The sequence below is a fragment of the Dendrobates tinctorius genome, unplaced genomic scaffold, assembly GCF_039654945.1.
Source record: "Dendrobates tinctorius isolate UK_male_01 unplaced genomic scaffold, ASM3965494v1 ptg000231l, whole genome shotgun sequence".
Taxonomy (NCBI): domain Eukaryota; kingdom Metazoa; phylum Chordata; class Amphibia; order Anura; family Dendrobatidae; genus Dendrobates; species Dendrobates tinctorius.
The window spans coordinates 6,387,235-6,401,975 of NW_027361898.1; the positions used below are offsets into that span (position 1 = coordinate 6,387,235).

Sequence of the window (14,741 nt, forward strand, 5' to 3'; positions counted from 1 at the left end):
CCCTTTGAATGGATTAAGGATATTAATCTATTCACACGCAAACTCAAATGGAAAAATTTTTTTGCTTTGAAGGACAGAAATAAATGTCAACAACTTGGAACCTCGGAGAAAGAGCTTCCTGATGTAATGCTTTTAGCCGATATGGCTGAGGAAGGGCAGAGAGTAATTGGGGAGGGACCCTTCTCTGATTTAAAACCTAAAAGCAAAAAAATGCCTCCAGTAGGTGAAATAAGTAGCATTGATATTTTCTTAGTTGGTCTCTGATGAGCTCTGTAAGATTGATTCAAAAGCAGAGAGGGCCCAACCTAATCTCCCCTTCCGTGAAAGAAAAGCATTAGAGGGACTCAGTAACAATGATCAGATTGTACTGAAACCCTCGGACAAAGGGGGAAATACGGTCATTCTTAAGGGTACCTGTTGTGAGTTCATTTTCCCCTTCGTCACTGAGGTCTGGTGAACTCCCTATTCTGGTAAAGGAAGGTACCTGATTATCAGGCACCTGAGCCTAATGAGGATGACTGGCTGAGTGGAGTCACTGACTGGATATAAGGCTGCCGACGCCCTTCTGCCCTGTGGGTGATTTCTCTGTGGACTTCTAGGACACCAGTCTGATTCCTGCTCCTCTAAAGCTAAGTTTTCTGCTTTGCCTGTTAGCTTTTGTGTTTTGTTTTTGTTTTCCTTGCTTTTCTGGATTCTGCCATTCCCTGCTGGGATGAGCTGAATCTCCTTTTGCCAGTTGCTCAGTCTTCAGAATATTCCTGAGTACTGACATAGCTTTTTTGAAGCCTAGCATCTTCAGGGCCTTTTTCACTGTCAGTCTGTTGGCTCTTATTTTCATAGGGTTTTTCACGGATTGCAGACAGCAGCCTTCCTGTCCTTTCCTATCTAGTTAGCTTGGGCCCCGTCTTTGCTCAGTCTATCTTTCTGTCTGTGTTAGTGTTTTCATCTTGCTTCACCATCATTATATGTTGGGGGCTGCCTATTGCTTTGGGGTCTGCTCTGGGGCAGTTTAGATTTCCCCTTTCTTTCTTTAGGCCTATTTAATTCTCCGGCTGTGATCGAGGGGTCTAGGACATCGTAGGAACCCCCCACGGCTACTGTTAGTTGTTGTGATAGGATCAGGGGTCTGCAATCCGATAGCTGCCAACCTCTCTGGTTTTCTGGACTTAGCTAGCATTTCTGTTTTTGCCTCCTACGGTGACTCAATCATAACAGAATCACCCGCCATACCGCAGATCCTAGGGTACTCAATAGCAGGAAAGAATTGTGTTTAAAAAAAAAAAAAAAAAAAAAGTGTGTGTATATTCTTTCCTCTATATCTCTGAGGCTGTAGGGGGAATTTTTTTTCCTCTCAATGGAGATAAAGCAATTGTCTGATCGTGTGGAGAAGCTCGCTGCGGAAGTGCGGGGAATTTCCGCCTACCTTACTCGTTCGCATGCTGTTGAACCAAAGATCCCTACACCTGATGTATTTTTTGGGGATCGATCTAAATTTTTGAGTCTCAAAAATAATTGTAAATTATTTTTTGCCTTGAAGCCTAACTCGTCAGGGAGCTCCGCGCAGCAGGTTAAAATTGTCATCTCTTTGCTGCGTTGCGATCCCCAGGATTGGGCGTTTTCTTTAAAACCAGATGATCCTATTCTGACTAATGTGAACACATTCTTTCAAGCTTTGTGGTTGTTGTATGACGAACCTAATGCTATTGATCAGGCTGAAAAGACCCTGTTGGCATTGAACCAGGGTCGAGATTCTGCAGAGTTGTACTGTCAAAAGTTCCGAAAGTGGGTGGTCCGTACTACCTGGAATGATAATGCCTTGGCTGCTCTCTTTCGGAAGGGTTTGTCAGAAGCCGTAAAAGATACTATGGTGGGATTTCCTGTTCCCTCTGGTCTGGACGATTCTATGTCATTTGCCATTCAGGTTGATCGGCGTTTACGTGAACGCAGAATTGCACGAGAGGTGTTGCCACCGGTTGAACAGACGTCTGAACCTATGCAATGTGATAGAGTTTTGTCTAAGGCGCAACGTCAGGAGTTCAGAAGGCGTAATAAGCTGTTTTGTTTCTGTGGAGATGCCTCGCATATTATTTCTGTTTGTCCTAAACGAGAGAAACGCTTTGCACACACGTTTTCTGTTGGTGGTGTTCAACCTAAGTTTCTTCTGGCAATTACTCTGATCTGCTCCCTGTCCACATTTTCCGCCAAGGCTTTTGTGGATTCGGGAGCAGCGCTAAACCTAATGGACTTGGATTTTGCTAAACGTTGTCGATTTCCGATGACACCTCTGCAGACGCCTATCCCTTTGAGGGGGATTGATGCTACTCCTTTGGCTAAAAATAAACCTCAGTTTTGGACCCAGGTGGTCATGCGGGTTGCCCCAGACCATCAAGAAAATTGCAGATTTTTGGTGTTGCATGGTCTGCATGATGCCGTTGTTCTGGGGTTTCCCTGGTTGCAAATTCATAATCCAGTTTTGGATTGGAAATCTGTGTCTGTGGTGAGTTGGGGTTGTCGGTGTGCCTTTAGTGAGTCTCCGTTTTTTTCCACCTCTCCTCAGTCGCATGATGTTCCTGACTATTTGGCGGACTTTTATGATGTATTTAGTGAGAATGAGTCTGCGTCCTTGCCTCCTCATAGGAGTTATGACTGTGCAATTGAACTAAGCCCGGGGTGTAAGTTTCCCAAGGGTCGGCTCTTCAATTTATCTGTACCCGAACACGAGGCTATGCGGCCCTATATTAAGGAGGCGTTGGAGAAGGGTCAGATTGTAAGCTTGCGAGCAGGGACCTCACTCCTAATGTCATTGTTTGAATTGTCTTAACTTGTATTGAATTTGTCTGTACATGTCCCCGCTTAATTGTAAAGTGCTGCGGAATATGTTGGCGCTATATAAATAAAAATTATTATTATTATTATTATATTAGACCATGCTCTTCACCCTTAGGTGCCGTGTTTTTTTTTTTTTGTGGCCAAAAAGGATGGTTCTTTAAGGCCTTGTATTGATTATCGTGCCCTCAATAAAATTACTATTAAATATCAGTATCCGTTACCCCTGATTTCGGATCTATTCTCTAGAGTTAGAGGTGCTTGCTGGTTTACCAAGCTTGACCTCAGGGGGGCGTATAATCTTATCCGCATTAAGCAGGGGGATGAATGGAAGACGGCGTTTAATACTCCGGAGGGACATTTTGAGTACCTGGTGATGCCTTTTGGGCTCACTAATGCCCCTTCTGTCTTCCAGTGCTTCATGAACGATATTTTCCGAGACTTTGTCGATAAATTTTTGATTATCTGGATGATATTTTGATCTTCTCCAAGGATTGGGATTCTCATGTGGAACATATTCGGACTGTGTTCCGGATCTTGAGGGAGAATTCCCTGTATGTCAAAGGATCGAAATGCCTTTTTGGAGTACAGAGGATTTCATTTTTGGGATTTATTTTGTCTCCGTCAACTATTGAAATGGACCCGGCCAAGGTACAGGCCATTTATGATTGGGTTCAGCCCACTTCTTTGAAGGCCCTCCAGAAGTTTTTGGGTTTTGCTAATTTTTATCGGAAATTTATAGCAAAATTTTCTAGTATTGCCAAGCCATTGACTGATCTGACTAAGAAGGGTGCTGATGTGTTGAATTGGTCTCCGGAGGCTGTTGCTTCCTTTCAGGAGCTGAAGCGAAGATTTACCTCCGCCCCGATTTTGCGGCAACCTGATGTCTCACTCCCGTTCCAGGTAGAGGTGGATGCTTCTGAGATTGGTGCAGGAGCTGTTTTGTCCCAAAAGGATCCTGTAACATCTAAAATGAATCCCTGTGCTTTCTTTTCCCGAAAGTTCTCTCCATCTGAACGTAACTATGATGTGGGCAATCGGGAACTGTTGGCCATGAAATGGGCATTTGAGGAGTGGAGACATTGGTTGGAGGGAGCTAAACATCAAGTTGTGGTCCTCACTGACCACAAGAATTTGATTTACCTAGAGTCGGCTAAACGCTTGAACCCTAGACAGGCTAGGTGGGCCTTGTTTTTTACACGTTTTGATTTTGTGGTCTATTTTCTTCCTGGAACTAAGAATGTCAAGGCAGACGCCCTCTCTAGGAGTTTCTTTGCCGATTCTCCTGTGGTGACCAAGCCTGCTACCATCTTAGGCGAAGGGGTAGTTCTTTCTGCAATCTCGCCCGATTTGAGACTTGCTCTGCAAGAGTTCCAGGAGGACAAACCTGAGCGTTGTCCCAGTGAAAAGTTGTATGTTCCTGACCAGGGGAAGAAGAGAGTGATGTCTGAAGTTCATTGCTCTGCATTGGTTGGTCATCCAGGTATTTTTGGTACTAGAGATCTGGTGAGTCGCTCTTTTTGGTGGCCCACCTTGTCTCATGATGTCAGGAATTTTGTGCAGTCCCGTGGGACTTGCTCCCGGTCTAAATCTTGTTCTCGCTCTAGTGGGTTGTTGATGCCTTTGCCGGTCCCCAGGAGGCCATGGACCCATATTTCACTGGATTTCATCTCTGATATGCCGGTCTCTCAAAGAATGACTGTTATTTGAGTGATTTGTGATAGGTTCTCTAAGATGGTTCATCTTGTATCACTCCCTAAGTTGCCATCTTCCTCTGAGTTGGTGCCCCTGTTTTTGCAACAGGTGGTTCGCTTACACGGGATTCCTGAGAACATTGTATCTGACAGAGGAGTTCAGTTTGTGTCTAGATTTTGGAGGACTTTCTGTTCCATGCTGGGAATTTAGTTGTCCTTCTCCTCTGCTTTTCACCCTCAGACCAATGGGCAGACAGAGAGAACAAACCAGACCTTGGAGTCGTATTTGAGATGTTTTATTTCCGCTGATCAGGATGATTGGGTTTCATTTTTGCCCTTGGCCGAATTTGCTTTAAATAATAGAGCTAGTTCTGCCACTTTGATGTCACCTTTTTTTTGTAACTTTGGGTTTCATCCTCGATTTTCTTCAGGGCAGGTGGAGCCTTCTGCCTGCCCAGGTGTTGACACTGTGGTGGAGAATGCACCAGATCTGGGACCAAGTGGTGGATAAGTTCTCTCTCTCCCAGGAAAAGGCCCAGCGGTTTTCCAATCGACATAGGACCATTGGTCCCCAGTTTAAGATTGGTGATATGGTGTGGTTATCATCAAAAAATATTGCTATGAAGGTGGCTTCTCCTAAGTTTAAGCCTAGATTTATTGGACCTTACAAGATTTTGGAGATTATTAATCCGGTCTCTTTTCGTTTGGCTCTTCCTGTCACATTTAAAATCAATAATGTGTTCCATAAGTCCTTGTTGACGAGGTTTGTTGAACCAGTTGTTCCTGGGGTGGCACCTCCAGACCCTGTATTGGTTGAAGGTAACATGGAATATGAGGTAGAGAAAATACTGGATTCCCGTCTGGCTAGACGGAGACTCCAGTATTTGGTTAAGTGGAAGAGTTATGGTCAGGAGGATAATTCCTGGGTCTCTGCCTCTGATATTCATGCCAAAAGATTGGTGCGTGCCTTTCATCGGGCTCACCCTGATCGCCCTGGTGGCGTGGTTGAGGGTTCGGTGACCCCTCCTCAAGGGGGAGGTACTGTTGCGAGTTCATTTTCCCCTTCGTCACTGAGGTCTGGTGAACTCCCTATTCTGGTAAAGGAAGGTAATGAGCCTGATTATCAGGCACCTGAGCCTAATGAGGATGACTGGCTGAGTGGAGTCATTGACTGGATATAAGGCTGCCGACGCCCTTCTGCCCTGTGGGTGATTTCTCTGTGGACTTCTAGGACACCAGTCTGATTCCTGCTCCTCTAAAGCTAAGTTTTCTGCTTTGCCTGTTAGCTTTTGTGTTTTGTTTTTGTTTTCCTTGCTTTTCTGGATTCTGCCATTCCCTGCTGGGATGAGCTGAATCTCCTTTTGCCAGTTCCTCTGTCTTCAGAATATTCCTGAGTACTGACATAGCTTTTTTGAAGCCTAGCGTCTTCAGGGCCTTTTTCACTGTCAGTCTGTTGGCTCTTATTTTCATAGGGTTTTTCACGGATTGCAGACAGCAGCCTTCCTGTCCTTTCCAATCTAGTTAGCTTGGGCCCCGTCTTTGCTCAGTCTATCTTTCTGTCTGTGTTAGTGTTTTCATCTTGCTTCACCGTCATTATATGTTGGGGGCTGCCTATTGCTTTGGGGTCTGCTCTGGGGCAGTTTAGATTTCCCCTTTCTTTCTTTAGGCCTATTTAATTCTCCGGCTGTGATCGAGGGGTCTAGGGCATCGTAGGAACTCCCCACGGCTACTGTTAGTTGTTGTGATAGGATCAGGGGTCTGCAATCCGATAGCTGCCAACCTCTCTGGTTTTCTGGACTTAGCTAGCATTTCTGTTTTTGCCTCCTACGGTGACTCAATCATAACAGGTACCGTTACACTTAGCGATGCACTAGCGATCCCGACAACAATATGGATCGCTGGTGCATCGCTAAGTGGTCGCTAGTGAGCTGCCACACAGGCAGATCTCACCAGCGACATCGCTGGGGTCGGGGGTTGCTACTTACCTATCAGACGCAGCGATCCTGACGTCCTCTCGCCCGCGTCCATGCGTCGCTCGTCAGCGCCACAGGAAGCCCAGCAGGAAGTGGCCGACGAGAAATGATCCAGGCCGTTCTCGCGCAACCAGCGATGAGCAGCGGGGGAGCCGGTTGGAGGTAAGTATCACACATAGCGATATCGCTAGTAATATCGCTATAACGTCACAGTCGGTGACATTACAGCGATATTGCTAGCGATATCGCTATGTGTAACGGGGGCTTAAGAGATAAATATGTTCAGATGTGCTTAACTATTCTGTCTGATAGATCCACTTATGAGATACTAAAGGGGGACCCTACCATGGACTATAGCCTCAGGCTGTGTAAAAACGTGCACTGGATTCAAAATATATCTCTAAAAATGAATTTAATTATTTACTACCGAAATGGCCATTGATGGCGACATTCTACTCTCTGGCTTAAAGGGTAGACCAATCATATCAGAAATTGATGCCCTGTCACAACTCGAGTGTCTATTTGGACAAACTGTTGAGACCTTTAGTGCTCTCTCTTCCCTCGTATCTTAGGGATACAATGGACAGCCTTAAACTTGAAGGAGAAACAGTGGACCCAGGTACTATATTGGCCTCTATTGATGTTGAAGCATTGTACAGCAGTATCAGGCACACTGAAGGTCTGAAAGTGGTCAAACATTTTCTTAAGGGGAGGGGTGTACATTTTGGAGCACATAATACTTTATCGTTGTAACTCGAGTTCGTTCTATGCCATAACTATTTTCTGTTTAATGGCAAGTACTACCACCAACTCAGGGGCACAGCTATGGGGAGCCCTTGTGCCCCCACTTATGCTAATTTGCTCCTGGGCTGGTGGGAGGACCCTATTGTTTTTGGGGACGAGGATGTCGTCTGGTCCCCGAGGATTTTATTCTGGGGATGCTATATTGACGACATCCTCGTCCTTTGGGCAGGGAGTGGAGAATAGTTTTGGTCTTTTGTGGATACCCTAAACAAGAATGAGATGGGTCTTTTTTCCACATATGAGGTGGGTGGGGTGGGGGGGGGGGGGGAGACCAGATTTCCTGGATATGAGTATTTCTATTTCCAGGGAAGGCTCTTTGAAAACTTGTTTATGTCGGAAACCTACCTTAACCATTGATCATGTTTAGTGGGAGAGTTACCCCCCCCCCCCTTGAAACAAGGGATCCAGAGGGGGCAGTTCCTTAGAGTCAGAAGGAACTGCTCAGACTGGGGTGATTTTGAGTCAGTCTAGAGATTTGTGGGGGAGATTTAGGAACAGGGGGTATCCCACAAAAGTCACTGAACCTGCCTATAGACATGCTAAACAAGTGAGTAGGGCATCTCTTCTAGTCCCGAGAGAGAAGGAGGACCCAAACGATTTAACCAGGCCGATAGGCACTTTTGACGACTAGTCTGATAAAGTCTTGGACATACTTAAAAGATACTGGGCGATTTCTCAAAACGGATCAAGATACACGCAACTATATTACCCCCAAACCCTCAGTCACGTACAGGAAGGGCAAGTCAAAGACCGGGTAGTAAGGAGCCACCTGGAACCCTGTAAGAAAGAGGGAACATGGCTACAGAAAAGCGCAATTGGCACATTTAGGTGTGGACACTGCAGTTTTTGTAAATGTATTTGTCCTTCACAAACATTCTGCAGTGCATAAACCAAAAGGACGTACAATATGAAATCGTTCGCCAACTGCGAAACGGCAGGAGTTATGTATCTGTGTACCTGCTCCTGTCCCCTTGACTACGTGGGGAAAACTAAGCGTGAGTTGAGTCCGTATAGGTGAACATCTGGGATATATCAGACATTGTAGAGATACCCCCCCCTTGCACGTCATGTCAATCAGGTGCATGGGGGTGATGTGAAACAAATTTCTTTTCTTGTGATTGAGAGAGTTCAGGCCACAGGGAGACTGGGACAGGAAGATCTTACAGCGAGAAACACGCTGGATCTTCTGGCTCGAATCACAGAGCCCTAAAGGTTTAAATGAACAATTACATTTTACTAGCTACTTATGATCTCTGTGGTCCCGTACAGTTCCAACATATTTCTATGGCTCGTTGTGAGCTTCATGACGATTGTGTCAATATATATTAAAATACCATCTCCTTGCGCTATGTCTCTTTTCTTGGAATTTACATATGGGGTATGGTAAATGGAAGAGTGCATTTTTCACACTTTTCAGATATGTTTCGCATTTGGAGCTGGTAAAATAATCCAAGATATTTTCTGTTTGAGTATGTGATATGTTATTAAAGTCGCTATCCACAGGAAATCTAATTTGCTTTGTTGAGTTTACGATAAGATATGTTACATTGCTCAGCAACCTAGCCATGTTCTTATTATGGAACACATGATGTGATTTTTGTGCTCCTCAGTAGATGGGTGCTTTATTCTGATGTCCTGCTGGCATGTTCCTCTCTTACCAGCATCACTCAGTACCCTTTGTCCCTCCCTTTTATGACACATTTCCGGCCCTGTGGAACGCAGACTGCGTTCCATTCTGAATCGATTCTGAGAAAAAATAGACCAGAAGTGGGTGGTCCATATCGGCGCTGAATCTTCAAACAATGGCGCCGGACGCGCCTGGAGCAAGCCACACACTGCATTTGTCTCTCGGCCAGGGGCAATGAGACCCCAATGAACCCTCACTAACTTAGAGGGGGAAACGCGTCGGGCTCTGCTGTCACCAATGGCTAAGTATTTTTTTTTTGCACATTATATTTGGCAGACCGCTATACCACATGATTAATCATTATTGAGGTATCTTTGTTAGCCTCACGAGATGGTGTTTTACTAAGTAGCAATGTTGCTGCAAGGAGGATCGCATATTGTATGCAATTTCTGTGAGCAATTTTTTGTACCCGTTACCACCTGCTGAAGTGGATTTATCCTCCTATTATACAAGGTTATTATACCTCCGTCTTGATTTTTGTTACATAGGGTTATTTTATACCCTGGTCTCTATGCAACAGACGTTTCATGTGGAATGCATTTTCATTGCTTTTTTCTGTCATTTAAATGTGCAGTGTGTTTTTAAATTAACTCCAGGGTTACCCTGAGTTTTGGACATTTTCTATAGGTGCTTATTGTATATCTAGTTTACTTCACTGTAGACTTTTTTTTGAATTTTTTTAAGGGGGTATTTACCCAGTGGTCTGCCTATTAAGGGCCTGTTACACTAAGCAATATCGCTGTAACGTCACTGGTTTTGTGACGTAGCAGCCATATTGCTAGCGATATCGCCATGTCTGATACTTACCACCAACGGCTCCACTGCTGGTTATCGCTGATCGCGAGAGAACGTCCTGGGCCGTTTCTCGTCGTCAGCTTCCTGCTGGGTTTCCTGCTGTGGAGCCGGGCGGGAGGACGTCAGAATCGCCTTGCCTGACAGGTAAGTAGCGACCCCTGCTATGTCACTGGTGAGATCTGCCTGTGTGGCAGCTCACTAGCGACCACTTAGCGATGCACCAGCGATCCTGACCGCGTTATATCGCTGGTGCATCGCTAAGTGTAACAGCACCTTTAGCAGCATGTCAGTATTTTTTGACTACGAGATAAGTGTCATAAAGCTGCATTTTTTATCCCCTTGCTTGACTCAGAGATAAGATTTCATTGTTGGGGGGTGTACTACGAGATAAGCTTACTGCACTATAGCACTTTTTTAAATTGTCTTTTCGGTATCATAGTTGTGTGTTTTTTTCTTTGTGTCCCTTTTTGTATACGTAGGGTGGTCTAGGGCGTTAGTAAGGACGCCGACGTTGAGCGGGGGCGCCATGTCGTCTACAACTAGGGTGCCAACCTCCGCAGTCAGGAAGGGCTGTATTAGGGCATGTTAGCCCTTTTTTCCCCTTCTGATATGTATATTTATATTTGCAATACGGATTATGCAACTATGTTGTTCTGACTCTTGACCCCCCTGGTATCCAGTAATTTCACATTTGCGTGTCTTTTTTAATCATTGAATTAAAAGGTATTTTTTAGGGGTTTTTTCTGGTATACTCTGGGTCTTACAAGTGGTCCATGGCCACAGATTCCAGTTAAAAACCATGCAGTAAAAGGGTTGGGTGTGTCAGCCTGGGTTTGCAAACTTGCAGAGTAGGTGGCTCTGAAAAACAGCCTGTGTGAAGTAACATTGAGCCAAGAACAGCCAAAAGGCCTGGCACCCCTCAACGTGATACGGTGGTGCAGTCGTCCACGGCAAACGGTCTCTGACGTAGGACTGTTGATGCCCGGCTGCGATCCAGAGGATTTCCGTGTGCTGTTTCTTTTGTGAATTTTTTGGACATTAAAAGACATTTGCTTTGAACTTTCCTGTGGTCCCCTGCCTGTCACACTGCACCAACCCCACTGCACTATATGTGGTTGGAGAATAATCAAAAGTATCCAAATACACATCTTAAGAAAATAAAATAAGCATTTAGAGCAATTGAAAAAGGTAGCCAAACAAGTGATAAATAGTAAAGGACACTCCACAATATATGAACCCTATAACTAACTGACTTGGAGTAAAAAAAAAAAAAAAAAAAAATTCAAAAACCATTCATATAAAAATTTAACAATTTATTTCACAGAAAAAAAATTACAAAAACATGATCATGCAAATGTAGGGAGTAAAAAGTACAACAAAAAAGGTGATGGCACAGGATGTCACAAATATGCAATTTCACACAGAAGATCATAGGGCATGGGTAAGTCGGATTGACCTAGTATCCCTATGGACAGGGTATTACAGGAGTCAAATATCCATAATATAAGCAAATAGACCTAGGGATAGCAGATGGCGTCACACAGTAGTGACCTATTAAGAGATCTCATTGTAATATTAGGTACAATCTACACATCACGTGGTATCCAAAAGGGTAAAAAAAAAAAAAAAAATTATGTAACTTAAATTAACCCAGTACACAGAATATATAAGGCAGCAAAAATAAACCACATAAATGAGAACGATAGATAAGGGATTAGGTCATGATGCGGTCATCTTACCCATAGTAACCCTTGTGAGAGCACAGCAAAAAGGCAGCCCCAACGTGCGTTTCATGTGGGTTTCCTCGGGGCGGGGGGTAATTGTCAAGAGGGAGATGAGACATCAGACCCAACAATGCAGACGAGCTGAAGGCTGCTATCAAAGCAACCTGGGCTTCCATAACATCTCAGCAGTGCAACAGGCTGATCGCCTCCATGCCACGCCACATTGATGCAGTAATTGATGCAGAAGGAGCCCCAACCAAGTATTGAGTGCATTTACTGAACATACATTTCAGTAGGCCAACATTTCGGATTTTAAAATCATTTTTCAAGTATTCTAATTTACTGAGATAATGACTTTTGGGTTTTCATTGGCTGTAAGCCATAATCAACAGAATCAAACGTTACAAATACATCACTCTGTAATATGTAAGTTTCACTTTGTTGTATTGAAGAACTGGAATAAATAGATATTCATTTTGTGTGAAGCACCTGTATACTCTTGTACATGGGGGCAGTATTATAGTAGGTGAAGCAGAAGTCCAGGGAGGGTGATATTCATAAAAATAAAACTTTTATTCCATTTTCATTAAAAGCACATAAGTCCAAAATCCTTTTTTATATCCAGAGAATCTGGATATAAAGATGGATTTTGGACTTGTGCTTTTAATGAAAATGGAATAAAAGTTATTTTTATGGATATCACCCTCACTGGACTTCTGCTTCAGCTTCACACTACTTGCAGCACTGCGTGATCCGCGCGGTGGGACTGGAGAGGCGGTGAGCTGATCTTTGTTCCTTCTTTTTTGCAGTATTATAGTAGTTATATATATTCTTGTACCTATGCCAAGAGTAAGGCTGTGTGCACACGGTGCGGATTCTGCTGCGTTTCCGCAGCGGTTTTGGCCCTGCGGAAACGCAGCAGTTCCGCTGACCATGTACAGTACAATGAAACCTATGCTGACGGTGCGGATTTTTGCGCGGTTTACAAACCGCAGCATGTCAATTGTTTGGGCGGTTTCCACAGCGGTTTCATACCTTTACCATAGTAGAGGTGTGAAACCGCAGACCAAACCACAGGAAAACCGCAGGTCATTTTACCTGCGTTTCCGCGTGGAATCCGCAACGTGTGCACATAGCCAAAAGCCTCTATTTGAGTGCACACTCACCTATTCCCGAATGTGTTCCTGATGGTCTTGACCTTGTATCTGTGGTACATAATTGTGCTTTCTGCTGTGAACTGGGATATAATGGCATCTTATTTTGCTGCAATCTTTTATCCTGAATTCCATCCAGCTTTCTAATTATCTAAATGCCACAGTGCAGTCAGGCAAGTTGTGAAGTTTTGGCAGCTGGAGAACATGGCCTTTGTGTGGTGCAAAAATGATTTAAAGACAAGTGGGAGCCAAGAGGAGAACACTTGTGATCTGCACTGGCTGACGGACCAAATAATTGCTGCTGGGAAGGCCATTATCCCCCGGAGCAGACACTGGCAATTAAAACATTTGCTGGGTGTACAGAGGAAGGAAATAAATCTCCCTCTTGTGGATCTCTGATGGCCAGAGGCAAGTTGGCTGGAACATGATGTGAAGGTCCCAGACAATACAACATGACATTGTCTTAACGTTTCCAGAGAATCAACATGGCCGAGCCAAAAAGGAGCTTTATATTCATAAAGCCAAGACAGATGGCTCTTACAATTTATTTTCTGTTGAGATGGATTTTGCATGTTCTCACTACGATGGATCAGCAGTCACATGTCTGGTACCTCTCCCTGTCAGAGTCCACCTCCTTTATTTAGTAAGGGTGTAGGAGGCAATGATTACATTGTTACTTGGGGCAGGGATACAACCCATAACTTAGCTACTGTAAATAACTAATGTCTGATGCCTCTTTCACTGTGTGATTAGTAATTATTGATTTATCCTTCCAAAGCGTCTAATTACAGCTATTCATTTGACATTTCTAGAAACAAGGATGACTGAACATGAATATGGAAAAGCAAACAAGTTTTGGAAAGCTCTACAATGGAGATTTATATATATTATTTGACAGCACAATGATCACATCAGTCAAAGATTCTGGTGCCTATCAGATCCCCTTGTAACATCTTTCAATCCTGCCTCCAGTATATATATAAAAAAAAAAAAAAAAAAAATATGCCTTTTTTACCAGGGGTTAACCGCATTTGTTTTATCCCCTTTTTTAGTAAGCTAAATGGTAAAATGAATGGCATCAGTGAAAGTCTCAACTTGTCCCGCCATAAAGCAAAGCCTCAAATATCCATGTCACAAAAATAAAGCTATGGCTCTTGGAAAAAAAAAGGGAGGAAAAAAACTGAAAAATAGTAGTGATGAGCTAAATCTCAGGGCGCAGCTATCATTTTATAGAAAGCCGTAGTAGAGGAGCTGCGCTCACTTCAGGTAATATATATTTGAAAAAGGTTTGCCACTTGAACCGAAACTTTGCACTTCTGGGCTAAATAAACAGCTCTCATTTAACCCTGAAAAACCTGTGTGCTGTTCCTGCTTTCTGGATTGATTGATTATATATACAGTTTGGACACATCTTCTCATTCAAAGAGTTTTCTTTATTTTCATGACTATGAAAATTGTAGATTCCCTCTGAAGGCACCAAAACTATGAATTAACACATGTGGAATTATATAATTAACAAAAAAGTGTGAAACAACTGAAAATATGTCTTATATTCTAGATTCTTCAAAGTAGTCACCTTTTGCTTTGATTACCGCTTTGCACACTTGGCATTCTCTTGATAGGTTGTCACCAGAAATGGTCTTCCAACAGTCTTGAAGGAGTTCCCAGAGATGCTTAGCACTTGTTGGCCCTTTTGCCTTCACTCTGCGGTCCAGCTCACCCCAAACCATCTCGATTGGGTTCAGGTCTGGTGACTGTGGAGGCCAGGTCATCTGGCGTAGCACCCCATCACGCTCCTTCTTGGTCAAATAGCCCTTACACAGCCTGGAGGTGTGTTTGGGGTCATTGTCCTGTTGAAAATAAATGATGGTCCAACTAAACGCAAACCGGATGGAATAGCATGCCGCTGCAAAATGCTGTGGTAGTCATGCTGGTTCTGTATGCCTTCAATTTTTAATAAATCCCCAACAGTGTCACCAGCAAAGCACCCCCACACCATCACACCTCCTCCTCCATGCTTCACGGTGGGAGCCAGGCATGTAGAGTCCATCCGTTCACCTTTTCTGCGTCGCACAAAGACACGG

At 43.9% G+C, this 14,741-nt stretch overlaps 1 long non-coding RNA gene across 1 annotated transcript in view; it reads left to right on the forward strand.

The window, feature by feature from the left end:
- The window catches only part of LOC141059865 (uncharacterized), a 138,763-nt gene extending 124,763 nt beyond the window's left edge, over window positions 1-14,000 (forward strand). The window contains exon 5 of the long non-coding RNA XR_012222616.1: window positions 13,470-14,000. This is a non-coding gene — a long non-coding RNA (uncharacterized lncRNA). The remainder of the gene's footprint in view (window positions 1-13,469) is intronic.
- Window positions 14,001-14,741: the final 741 nt, after the last annotated feature.